Genomic DNA, 12,521 nt, shown 5'->3' on the forward strand with positions numbered 1-12,521 from the left:
TAAAGAATAGTAAAATTAGTTTTGTAAGAAAATAAGACTTGGAAGTACATGGAGAGCAGTTCTATTAAGTAGATGCTGGATCTTGCAACAAACTCCTTGTAGGATGACTCCTACACTCACCTAGAGGTTGTTGTAGAATCAGAGCCATAGTAAGTACCGGTACTATCATTACATACACTGCAATTCAGAGCCCACTGAAGCCAACAGGAGTCTTCCTACTGATGTCAGTGACAGCGAGTTCTGGACGAGGCCCCAAATAATTTTTCAGGTCATATTTGTCTTTGAGAAAATACCAGTGGGTTCATTATGTATCTTCAATATTCAGCACTCACAAAAAACCTGTTCTGTATGAAGAAAATTCACATCAGACAACTATGCAGGTATGCAGCTTGAACACCAAACCATTTCTCACTGTAGTACATCGTCCAACCCACCCAATGTGTGACAAAGTTGCGGGGGAGACCAAAAATGTCAGCACCTCTTTTCACAGACAGATGTAATTTTAGTTGCCTCAATGTAATTAAAAAAAATCACCTCAATCTTTTTGGTTTTCTCCTTTACCATCTAGAAAAATGTAATAAAAAAAGGGAGAAGTCAATCATTCTATCAGACTCACTGGCCAAAAGTAAAAAGGGCTCAAGGAGAAAAGGGAAAACAAAAATCCAAAATTTCAAAAATCATTTGGCTTTCAGAAACTGAAAATAATATTTCAGTTTCATTTTGCTTTGAGGTTTCCAGTAGAAACATTTAGTAGAGAACGACATTTTCCCCACAATCAAACAAAAAAAAAACAAACCTATTGCTTTTTATGAAAATCTGTATTTCAGCAGGAAAAAATTTCAGCTGAAAATTTTTGGCCAACTCTAATTGTGAAAGATGATTGATTTCTTGCATGATAACTGTTATTGGAAATATGTTTGAAATGGTACAAATAATCTGTTCTCAAGGGCTGACAAATCCATAAATAAGAGTAGCAAGAAAATAATTTGCCACCATATGTACTCAAGCATAATGACAAAACCATGCTATGATTTTTAATCAACCCTACATAAAGATTTTATTATACATGTTAATATAGAGAACAGTGTTCTTCTCATGTCCTAGCTCATTTCAAATCCAAGTTACAACCCACTGGTTCACTATTGAAAAGGTTGTGACTAGTCACAATTCTATCATGGTAGCTCAGTGGCTGCAGGTCAGGACTTTAAATAAGTAACTATATTGAGCCATTCACAAGTTCAAAGACTATTTCTGATCCATCTCCCTGTTTTCTCCCTCAGGACACTATAACTATAATGGACTCTTATTTGGGACTCCAGACTTCCACTCAAAGTCTACTGCTAGTCTATTAACACTTTCCACCATAGGCGCCAACTTCCCTCTGCCCGGCGGGTGCTCGATCTGTTCCTGGCCTTGCGGCCGCCCCGTCTTTTCCTACCCCTTCACCAGTCCTTCCTGCCCCCATTCCACTCCCTTCCCCCAAGTCCCCGCCCCCTGCCCTGTCTCTTCTCCACCTCCTCCTCTAAGCGCGCTGTGTCCCCGCTCCTCCTCCTCCCTCCCAGAAAGTCCTAAGCACTGCCAAACAGTTGTTAGGCAGTGGGGTTGGGGGAGAGGAGTGTTGGGAGGGAGGGTGAGGAGCGGGGATGTGGTGCACGAGGGGGAGGAGAAGGAGAGAGCTTGGCTGCCAGTGGGTGCAGAGGACCCCCTAGCAGAGTTGGCGCCTTATGATTTCCACTGAATTGAACCAGTGGCCGAAAATCCATTCTCATAGCTGTTCAGGACCAAGGGTTTCATATAAGAAAATCTGAACTGACACAACACTTTCATCTCCCACATATGTAGTTCACTGAAAGAGTGCCCCTTATAATTGTTATCCGAGAATAGCTGGGCTTTTACATTGTTCTGTCTTTATTCACACCACAGTGGTTACTAGGGAGTTGTTTTCAATCCCTTTTTAATAGCATTCCAGCTACTGAGCTACGAAGCTATAACTTTGTAAGGTAGCAGGAGAGAACGTGAACAGGAGAGGAACAGGAAGTCTTACCATTCTGCCCTATATTAATTGGAAAAGGAGAACATTGTGGCTTACCATTGTGTCAGTGAATGTACAGAAGATGTGCTCACTAAGGTCCTGACTCTTGGACCCTTACTCAAGGGGCTTACATGCATGAATAAATGCTATTCAATGTGATTAAGGGCTGAACAATTGGATTCAAAAGCACTATAATATAAATAATTCTATCTAATTCACGTGTATTAGAATCAGTACAGTAATACCTAACCAGGCATCAGCCAATTGATTACTTAATTTGTTAAATCATCACAAATATCTGCAATATTCACTCATATGAACTAAAGCAAATTATTCAGGTGGAAATCAGAATGCCCACATACTAATTTCACCCATCCTGGAACTCGGGTTGAAACCCTGACCCTAGTGAACCAATAAACATTTTGCCATTGACTTCACTGATGCGAGAATTTCACCCTAGATCACAATCAATCAGAAACAGTAAAGTACTGAGCAGCAGGAACCATTATTGCTATAAGTGCCAGAGCATAATATTTTCTCTTTTTCATTCCAAATCAGGCAGGACTATTCCAATAAACTAATTCTGGTTTGGTGTTAGTGAGAGAACATTTCTAAGATGAAAGACATACAGTTGCCTGAAAAAGTACTATATTGGGACTGTGGTGACAGTGTTTCACATCATGTTTTGTTCTGAAACCCTACCAATGATTGCAGAGATAGGACACTCCACATATCTTCATAACATACTGGACTTGTCTGTCACTTTTTTTATTTGATGATCTTTGAGCCTTTCTTTCTTCTGGGAGGATCTCCTTGCTGAGCTGACTCCACCTGGAATGCACCAATGGACTTGGCGTAAGACGCAGCATGTGCTCTGGGATGGTTGGTGAGACAAAGACTTGGTACTTTGACCCTGAATTTGTTTCGCAGCAAATTAGCTCAAACGGTTCATGCATCTCTATGATGATGGGCCTAATCCAGCTCTCAGTGAAGACAAATAGAGCTGGATTAGCCCTTATATGAAGAGCAATTTATTAGTAGCTTTAATTTAGCAACAAGTACTCTGTCTTGTTATTCACACAGCTCCCCTGCTCTGCTCCAACTCAAGCACAGAGCATTTCCGATTTGAAGAATTGCTTTCACATAATTAAATGAAAAAGAGTTAGTTGCAGCCCTCTGCACAAATTACTACCCACTGAATGCAGAATAATGTTTTATAAGTAGTACTGCTTTATTCTATTTATTGTACAGGCATTGATGTATATTGGATTTGTTCTATTTTAGAGACAGTGCCATGGTAACTAGTCTCTCTTGACAAAGGCCTTATGTCAGAGCAGAATAGGAGTACGCAGAAACTGAACTTCAGGTAGCCAGTGAAATCAAGGCTGCTAGCACGAGGCTCACCCCAGAATCACCAGAAAAAAACAAGCTGGTGTTGTGTCTGTGTCCTTTTGAATGTATTGCTCACTGGAGACTCATGGATTAGTTGTATGAGAATAAAGGCAAAGGGGAATAACATTTTCATATTCTAAGGCAGAACTGATCAAATCTTTGCTGCATTTGCTTGCAAGATAACAGTGTGCATAATTTTTAACAAATTATGAGTCAAGAAGAGGGATTGTTGGCATAGATCAGTTATTAACCAGGTTTTAAAGGGACAATATCCACATAACACATTTATTTTAAAAATTAATATCCTTAACCAATGTTGCCAATAACATCTGAGGTAATTAACAATGAGAGACATGTAAAATCAAATATACTTTTCCATCTTTGAGTGGTTACAGCACTCAGTTTAGACATCAGTCAGTTTCATTATTGTTTAAAACACTTTCTACTGACTATTTCTGGTTGTCATTCACTAGCAGTTTGGGTTTCACAACACTACAAGTGAATACTTACATAAGAATGGTCATACTGGGTCAGACCAATGGTCCATTTAGTCCAGTATCCTGTCTTCTGACAGTAGCCAATACCAGATGCTTCAGAGAGAAAGAAGAGACCAAGGCGTGCAGTTGCATCCTTGAAATATTGCCTAATAGCTATTGGTGGACCCATGCTACATGAACCTATCTAATTATTTTTTGAACCCAGTTATACCTTTTGTCTTCAGAACATTCCCATGGCAACAAGGTCCACAGGTTGACTCTTCGTGGCTTACACACTGGACTAGGGCTCAGGAGAGCTGAGCCAAGGATTGTTTGTGTGATTTTAGCAGAGTCATTTAATTTCTCTGTGCCTGAGTTCCCCATCTGTAAAATGGGGATAATAATACTGCCCTTGCTCCACCTTGTGGTTTCTTGTATACGTAAATGGTTAACTCTGCTTAGCAGGGAACTGTATATTTGTACAGCAGTTAGCATAATGAGACTGATCTCAGTTTCAGCTGCTGGGTGTTACTGTCATACAAATAATGAATAGTATTTATATACATTTTTTACATGTACCTCCTGCTTTTCAACCACATTCTAAGTTCTGTGACTACAGATAAGCCTCCCTTTCAAACATGCTTTCGATGGGACAATCAGCCACACCCAGTTCATTTTGTAGTCGTTTCCTCAGGGCACTGTTTTAACCTCAACACACAATCAAAAGGCAATATGAAATAATACAAAAAAGCAACAATCCTATTTTTAACTGAGATTGTGGGGTCCTTTGGCCTCCGGTAGTGAACAGGTCTAGATCTTCCAGCTGAGAGGGTCCCCAGGGCCTGCTTGCCCTTTCTGCTGCAACCACAGGAGGGTGTACTCTCCTCATCCTAGGCTTCCTCAGGGCACTGGGTCCCTCATTTACACCCCCCGCCCCAGCTGGGAATCAAACCCAAACACTAGATGATATTCAGCTGGGTCAACTGCCTGCTGGGCTTCTCTCTAGACCAGAGAAGGCTGCTCCCAGTCCACCCTGGCCCTCAAATGGGAAGACTGCCCTGTTACAGTGCAATACTCATGCACGAAACATTTTATAATGTTGTCTATAGTTCACAAGTGAAAGGAAGTTTAATGGCATCAGACTTGTTCCTAGCAAACATTAGTTCTGCTCCAAAATTGCCACAGAATTCTGCCCATCTTTGCTGTGCTGGCAAAAAAGCAGACATATTATATTATATTATATAATATATAATCATATTATATATATAATCATATTATAACTGGCAGACAAGATTCACCACAGCTAATGCCCCAAATAGCCTCCTTGTCTCATAACAGGAAAGCTGTGCTGCACAAGCCAAAATGGAAGTGCACCAAAGCAGCTTGCACAATGCCTAGCTCCAGGTAGGGCTCTCAGTCCTTCACTTTGAAAAACAAGGACAAAATTTACCACCATTGTGTTGTTTTAAAGGAAAAAATACAATGTTTACTTAACAGCCTCCAAGGTACCAGAGCCACTGTTTGCCTTTCATCTGCTTTCTCTCATTTAAGCAATTTTTAGTCTAGTTTGTTAAACTACTGGTGCTAACAACATTTGTTAACATTGTTCCCAAACATAGTAACCAACACAAAGACATGACATCGGATAACCTGAACCTATGACGTTTTTGTTTGCAGCATTATGTTCATAAGTAACAGTTTGGCAGGAATTAGAAAAACAGTCACCTTGTCCATTGAAACCTGTTGTGGATGGAGGTAGGGAATATGAGCTTCATATGCTCATCTTATTTTGCCTTTTAAAAGCTCCCACTTCCAGGTTGTGATTGTTTGAAATGGTAATTATAGGATTTGGGATGTCAGCAGAGCTCTTACATGAATAACTTGAGTGCAGAAAAATCACTTGAATTAAAAGGCAGTTTTAGAAATAGCAATCAAATGCAACAAAAGCAAAATGCGCAAATGTCTTACATGCAGGAATACTGCTGGGCAACCAGGTCTCTGAGTTTCATTGTTACCCACTCTGTTGCTAGGAGACGGAAGGACTATACTTTTAACATCTCTGTAATTGCTGGGGGATCTAGTAATTGGTTTGTGTATGTGCGTGTGTGCTGATTCCCAAAATATCTCAAAAAAGTGACTGATGGCAGTGTAGTCAGTTGAGTAAGATGCTAGAGGAACCTGCAAATGGTTGAGATGATTAAGCCTAGGTCAACAACATAATTGGAGGTTGAGAAAGCAGGCATCTGGGGCAGCAGGGCTGAATCTGCATCTTTCTGAATGCTTGCACTGTAAGCTTGTGTGGTTACAACGCGCTAACCTCAGAGTGGGATAAGAGAGTGAAAGACTGCTTATGCCTCTGAGTAGTGTTTAACTAGCCTATGGAACAATGTAGATTAAATCTGTTCACAACACAAGAGCCAATCAGCGCAATAAAGTCAGGACAGATATCGCTGTGTTTTAATCTCACAATCATTAAAGTAACAAAAACTATGCCAGGGTGTGCTTTATTAACTGACTTGCAGGAATGCTGTGCCTAGCAGAGAGGTGCAGGTACAGGAAGCCTTTCCCCTCTCTCCCCCCGCCATTCTGTGGAGGGCCAGTCACTATCTTGGGTCTGGCATTCCCAGCAACCAAGCCTGGATGAAATGCCAGCAGCCATGCTAGGAACCCTAACAAGGGCCTGGAGGAGTGAGGCTAAGGCAAGAATATGAAGCCTTCCCTCTCTGCACCAGCAAAGTTGGTCTGGTGCAAGAGGGCTGAGGGGCAGAACGCTGCTGCACCCTGTTAGAGAAAGAAACAGAGGCTACTTGTACGCGTAGCCCTCCCCGGCACTGCTGGAAGTATTGTGCCTACAGCAGGCACAAGGTCTCTGAGAGCAGCTACAGGTGTCCAGACCCTCTCTGACAAACCCACCCAGGGCAATAGCATAAAGCAGCTCCTCAGATACTGAAGGTGTAGCTACTGAGCTACTTTATCATCAGTGGGAAATCAGTGCCTGCAGAAACCAAGCTACTGTATGTATTGTATGAAAGGCCAGCTGAAAATGTCATAACATGCAATGAGAAGACAATACAGTGTTATTTATTCACACAGGACTCAAGTCACACGTCAGGGCTGCCCTCCCCCTCTGTAAGTCAGGGAGGTATCTGGTGCTCCCAGACACTCACGGGAGTTTCCAGGGTTTATTAACATGCACTCCCCTCCAAGATCATTGCAGGGAGGGGTGCTAACAGGGAGCATGCCTTACATTCATGTGACCTCTACTACTATAGTAGTATTTAGCAATTCACAGTGCTGAGGAGTCCCCATGCCCTGCTCATCTGAGAGCATGCAGGTTTAAGATGATCAGAACCACAGGTGTTAGGTAGAGAGTTTGTTCTCATTCACCTGAGATAAAGTGGCTTCACGTGCAACATACTGAGTGCATTCATCAGGCTCAGAGAAAACTTAACTCTATTCTCCCAGTTTCAAATGCCAAATCTTGGTTCTTTCAGGAGACCAAATAAAAGAATTTAAGAGTTTTTTATAACACAATTCACCAGAAAGCCACAGCCTGTCTGAGGTTGGCATCAAGTCATGACTCAATCCAAACCTAGCAGAGCTTGTCTAATGTCTGGTGATCCTGTAGCTGATAACCCACAAAAGCCTCTTCATTCCTTCCATGTTCTATAGTTTGAGTAAAAGTAAAGCATCTAATGATGTCCCAATGTGATAGTTACTTTGGTGAAACATGGCAATTTATAACATAATCACACACACACACACAAACACACAGGTATCGGCACTGATAAAAAGCGGCAGGCGTTTTCAATTACTACACGTGAGATTTGTTTCATGAATGATGCTTTAATAATTATAGATCAAATCCAAATTAATGCAATAAATAGTCTGGATCGTAGCAAGAGCTCTGTCTTGTGTCCAGGCACCTTTCCCATGGAGAGCCAGTGGACTATTGAAGAGGAAGTGCCCTTTTAGCAGCAGTGGCTGTGCTGCTGCTCTGCAGCTGCTCAGATTTGCCTCTCCCAAGGAGAGGATCAGTGAATCCACTCCCACACTGCCATAGGATGGCATGGAGGACACTGGAGAGGAGGTGGTACTTTCCCAACTTGAGGGGTGAAGTCTAACCTCAAAGACCAAAATCCTGGGAGCTCACACAGGGAGACAACAAGCATCCACCTGGAGGTGCTAGAACTGATTGACAGCGGCGAACCTGAGTTGTTAAGCCCAGCTACAGGACCCTGTTAGTGTTGAAGGAATCCCCACTCCCAGGGTAAGCAAATAGGAGGTGGATACTGCATAACATCCCTGGTTCTTGCCCCCACCAATCACCTTCTTTGAGGGGCTATGACTGAGGCCAGACTGTTACCCCATTGTTACCTACAGGGCTAAAGGAGTCTCAGGGCTAACGGTGTGTCCAGGATCTGTGTGTGGGGAAGACAGGGGTCAGGATCCATGGAAGAAGGGCTACCACTGCAAAACACAGGCCTACGTGTCCTGAGGACTGGTCACGCTGGGATGGAGCTTTGCTAGGCAGGAATAAGGGTCATGAGGAAGCTATAGGATTTGACTAATTTGACTCCCAGTGACGAAAAAATAATAGAATTCTAAAGAAAAAGCAGTTGGGTGGACTATATTGAGTACTGTTTCCTCTCAAGAGAAGGGAGTGTTATTTAGCAGCTAGGGTGCAGGACTGGGTGTCAAGCATTCTGGGTTCAATTTCTGGTTCCATTATTGCATACCTTATACTTTTCTGATCATTAATGTGAGTGTAATACTACTTATCTACTTATAGAGGTGCTGTGAGACTATGTATCTCCTCAGTAATAAGAAAGGAGAAACATACCAAGAAATTAAGAACACTTACCAGCTGAAAGAAGGAGCAAAGCAGAAAGCAACAAAATGGCTATTTGAGGGCCACAACTGCTTGGCTCTGCCCCATTTAAAGACCCAGCCCTAGAACTGCATGCTGGGAAATATGTTCCAATTGGAAGACAACCCTGCACTGGGGGAGTTAGCAGGGTCCAGACCGTGATAAAGGAAAGTGCTCTTACCCAAAGTGATGTTTGTAAATTGGTTTGAGGTTCTGAACTAAAAGGTGCAAATTTGTTCATCCTTATAATTCTGACTTTGCAGGACCGCTTGTTTGAAGTCAGTGAAGTTATTCTGTGTTTCCAGCAGTGTGGCTGAGAACAGAATTTGAACCCATGGACTTACGTTGGTAACTTGTCTTCTGATTTGTTTAATTCTTGGGTTTGTTGATATCACCATTTGCTGTTAGTCTTAGTTGTGTCCGCAACCTCCCAAATCAACTTCTACCCTGGCTGAGTGGCAGATTCAGATCATTTTTCACTCTGTAAATGTGCTCTCATATGAAAATACATTTCCCTTTTTTCATCAGAGGAAGCAGTAACTTTCTACATGTATTGAAACCAACATAATTTCATCATCATGAATGGCAAAGCTGGCACGTCTTTGAGAACAATATAAGCCCTGCCTCCAGAACTACTTTGGACTAGTAGATGTCAGTCAGGGAAAGGTACAGAACATCTTGCACAAGAATAAAATGCTGTTTCTCCCCATAGGCCTGGTAACATTGTAGTCTTTAGTAAGAGGCACACAAAGTACACTGAAGTGGTTTGGCCCATCTCTGCTTTACTTCCATGTTCTTATTTTTGCTTTGAGCTCACAAATTGAAGCAGTAAACATAAAGAAGTTGCCAAAAGATGCTAACATATATTGAGCTGTTTTGCACTGTATTTTTAATTAACGTAGTTTCTAATTGGAACATGACTTTGAGCTCTAATCTCTCCTCATCCACCTCTTCCTCTCCCCTATGTGCACATATCATGCACCTTGTTAAGAGCTCATTCAGAATACGCTCAAGACATGGTGAGTTCCTTCTGCTTTCAGCAGCCGTTTGGTTCCCTATCTTGGCTCAATTCTATTTTTTTGGTGATTTGTTGTTGATGGTATATTTTTATATGTATATCATGGTCAGCCCAAGAATCTAACGTTAGCAATTCTCTCTTTTATTCATTGCATAACATCTACAATACTGCACTACTTGTGATTACACACTACCCTACTGTAGCCAAAGGGGCTCCATGCAGATACAAGGATCAGTCCACACTCAACAAGTTGCAGGTCAAAGCCGTAGACCGCAAACTCTTTGAAGCAGTGATTGTGTTATGTCTTTTTATTTGCTATGTTTGCATAGATTCTAAGGCTGGAAGGGACCACTGTGATTATCTAGTCTCATCTCCTGTATACCTCAGGCCTTAGCACTTCCCCAAAACAATTCCTAGAGCAGAGCTTTTAGAAAAACATCCAATCTTGATTTAAAAATGGTCAATGACAGAGAATCCCCCACAACCCTTGGTAAATTGTTCCAATGGTTAATTATGCTCATCATTAAAAATGCACATTTTATTTCCTGTCTGAATTTGTCTAGCTTCAGCTCCCAGATCATGTTATACTTTTCTTGGCTAGATCGAAGAGACTATTATTAAATATTAGTTCCCCATGTAGGAACTTAGAAACTGCAAGCAAATCACCGATTAATCTTCTCTTTGTTAAAATAAATAGATTGAGTTCCTTGAGTCTAGCACTACAAGGCATGGTTTCTAATCCTTTAATCAGTCTCATGGCTCTTCTCTGAACTGTCACCAATCTATCCACCTCTTTCTTGAATTGTGGGCACCAGAACTGGATACAGTATTCCAGTAATGATCACACTGTGTAACCAAATACAGAGGTAAAATAATTTCTGTACTCCTACTTGAGATTCCCGTTTGGCCAGTGTCACACTGGGAGCTCATGTTCAGATGATTCTTCACTCCACGCCCCAAATCTTTTTCAGAGTCACTGCTCCCAAGGATAAAGTCCCCCATCCTGGAAGTATAGCTTACATTTTCTGTTCCCAGATGTATACATTTATATTTAACCATGTTAGTGTTGCCAGTACCCAGTTTATCAAGCAATCTAGATTGCTCTGACTCAGTGACCTGTCTTCTTCATTATTTACTATACCCTTAATTTTTGTGTGAGCTGCAGACTATATCAGTGATGATTTCATGTTTTCTTCCAGGTTGTTCATAAAGAAGTTAAATAGCTGATGGCCAAGAACTGCGTCTAGAGGTACTCTACTTGAAACAGACCAGCTCAGTGACAAATTCCATTAACAGTGACATTTTGAGACCTATCAGTTAGTCAGTTTTTAATCCATTTAATGTGTGTCATGTTAATTTTATATTGTTCTAGTTTTTTATTCAAAATGTCATGTGCTACCAAGTCAAGGTGTATTAAATCAATTGTGACAGATCCAGACCGGTGGGGTATACGGGAGCCTGGTCCTATTGGTATCCAGGAAGTGGGCAGGCAAAGCTTTCTCTACTCAATTATGGCAGGCAGGCTAATCAGGACACCTGGTTTAAAAAGGACCTCCCATCAGTTAGTAAGGGGTGTGTGCAAGGAGCAGGGAGTGAGAAGGGGTGCTGCTGGAGGAGTGAAGAGGTCAAGTGTGATCAGGCTTCAGGAGGAAGTTCCTGCACTGAGGATAAAGAAGGTGCTGGGGCAAGGCCATGGGGAAGTAGCCCAGGGAGTTGTAGCTGTCTTGCAGCTGATACAGGGAACATTGTAGACAGCTGCTATCCACAGAGCCCTGGGCTGGAACCCAGTGTAGAGTGTGGGCCCAGGTTCCCCCCATCCCAACTCCTAATTGGACACAGGAGGAGTTGACCTGGTCTGTGAGAAACATCAGAAGGGAAGGTCTAAATTGGAAAGGGATTTGCCTGTTTCCGACCCACTAGGTGGGTCACAGAGACTGCGGGGATTGTACTCAGTTTCTCCCATGCTGGCCAGTGATGAGGTTAGCTGAGTGGACAGCAGGTTTCAGCCACTAGCAAAAGTGGCCAAACTGAGGGCTGCCATGAATCTCTGAGGTAAGCAAATCTGCCAATAAGTGCAGGACCCACCAAGGCAGAGGAGGAAACTTGTCACACAACATAATTGCTTTCATCAGCCCAATTTGTAAGCTCATCAAAAAAAGTGAACAAGTTAGTGTGACAGGATCTATTTTCATCAAACCCATGCTAATTTGCCTTAATTACATTACTCTCCTTTAGTTCATTATTAATCGAGCCCAGGATCAGCCTTTTCATTAGCTTGCCTGGGATCGATGTCAGGCTGACAGGCCTATAATTACCCAGGTCATCCTGTTTACCCATTTCTAAAATTGGCACATTAGCTTTCTTCCAGTCTTCTGAAATTTTTCCAGTGTCCCAAGACTTATTGAAAATCAACATTAATAGTCCAGTGAGTTCCTCAGACAATGTTTTAAAAACTCTTGAATGGGGTGAAAGTAACTGAGGACACTTACTGGTACGGGGGGTGGCTCTGGCCCCTGGAAGGGGCGGGGCCTCAGGTGGAAGGTGTGGGGCTGGGGGGGTCAGCATCCCCCAGCCAGCCCTTGTACTGTGCTGCCTGCGGCTCCCGTCTTGATTTAAAGGGCCTGGAGCTCCAGACACTGCTGCTGCGGTAGGGGCAGCAGCGTCCGGAGCCCCGGGCCCTTTTAAATCACCGGCGCCAAGGCAGCTGCTCCCTTTGCGCCCCCCCACCTGTCA

Source organism: Gopherus flavomarginatus, chromosome 3 (assembly GCF_025201925.1).
Source record: "Gopherus flavomarginatus isolate rGopFla2 chromosome 3, rGopFla2.mat.asm, whole genome shotgun sequence".
Lineage (NCBI taxonomy): Eukaryota > Metazoa > Chordata > Testudines > Testudinidae > Gopherus > Gopherus flavomarginatus.